The following is a 1,751-nucleotide window of genomic DNA, read 5'->3' on the forward strand; positions in this document are numbered from 1 at the left end:
TTTTTGAGAGTGCTCACAAGGCTCTCTCAAAATTCCCAATGTGCCCACCATCCCAAAAAGGTTGGGGAGCCCTGCCCTGATTGTAGCAGGAAATACTGGGCCAGTTAGGATGACCCAACAGTCTGACGTCATGTGAGGCAGCTTTTTTGTACTTACCTTTATGCCCTCCCACCAAAAGGGGCTCAGTTGGCAGGAACATGAGACAGGTCCTTTTCTGTGGTGGCACCCTTGCATTGGAACACACACACCCCAAGGAGGTGAGACTAGCCCCATCCCTGTTGCTATTTAGGCAGGCAGTGAAAAAATTATTATTCCTCTTGGCTTTTAATGGTTTTTAAGGGAGCAATCCTACGGCTGCTAGTCAGCAGCCAGACGGCCATAGGATATGTGGGTTTCTGGGAACCGACCTTGTAGCCTGTGCTCTGAGGTTGGTTCCCAGAGAACCAACCTCCTCACCCCACCCCCGTGCTGCCTCGCAGGCAGCTCCGAACAGCCCCATGCTCAGAAGAGGAGCACGGAGCTGAGCAAATGGGGTGCTCCGGGGGCATTCCGGGGCAGGGAAGGCGGAAATGCCAGCACAACACACGGATGTGTCGTCCGGCAGCTGCCTCCCCCTCTCCGCCTTCCCACGGCGAGATAGCCAAAATCATCTGTCTAGCTGCACATGCAGGGTGGCTGAAGCGCGAAGGAAACTATCCTCTCCGTGCTTCTCCTGCCCTGCATTGGATAGGCCTCCGAGTCACTTCCGAGTTTGGAGGCAGCCGACTATCCCCATAGGATTGCGCCCTAAACGTATGATGTAGGCAATCCCCATAGGATTGCGCCCTAAATGTATGATGTAGGCAATCCCTCTTACTGTGCATTTAGGTCAGAACACAGTCATTAATGCAGTGAAATTCATTCCTTTATTTTTTAAAAAAGATAAAGAAGTGCCTTGAAGCACCTTTAAAGCCATTGTAGGTTGTTAAAGCACATTCAAGCTGATGGAAGCACCCTGTTGCTTGACATTGGAAGCAGCCAACTAGGTTTGCACCTCTTGTTAACAAACTCCACTCGACAGCCTGCTCCAGCTAATGGAACGTCCACTGCAGAGAGTGGCCCTTTGTTCTTTTATTTATCTGCATACAGCCAGCAGGTTGTCCTTTGCGCCTTCCCCTCAACTGGAGCCTGGCGTTCTTTATCCTTTTGACCTGTAATCTCATAATGCTCTCACTGCAAGCTCTAGTAGTAGGATTTCTGTCCTCTTTCCCTGCTGCACTGAGACACAGGCCACTTCTAGACAGGAAATTATGTAAGCTGACAGAAAACACATGTCACAGAATTTCACTACAGGCCCATAAAATAGGCCTCAAAAAAGCTGTCCCGTTCATGCTACCCTTTTTGTCCCATTCAAAAAGGTTACTGCAGAGCTGGGGAAGGCGCAGAGAAGGGAAACCAGAACAATCAAGGGGCTGGAGCAACTCCCCTGTGTGGAAAGGTTACAATATCTGGAGCTTTTGAGCTTAGAAAGAAAGGCGAGTAAGGAGGGTGATGACAGAAGTGTATAACATTATGCATGGCATAGAGAAATTGGATAGGACTTCTCCCTCTCCCATAATACTAGAACCTGGCATCATCCCATGAAGCTGAATGGTAGAAGGTTCAGGACAGACAAAAGGAAGGGCTTCTTTACACAGCACATAGTTAAACTGTGGAATTTGCTACCAAAAGATGCAGTGGTGGCCACCAACTTGGACAGCTTTAAAATGGGG

Source organism: Heloderma suspectum, chromosome 12 (assembly GCF_057233095.1).
Source record: "Heloderma suspectum isolate Gila_16-S chromosome 12, 16-S_ref, whole genome shotgun sequence".
Taxonomy (NCBI): Eukaryota; Metazoa; Chordata; class Lepidosauria; order Squamata; family Helodermatidae; genus Heloderma; species Heloderma suspectum.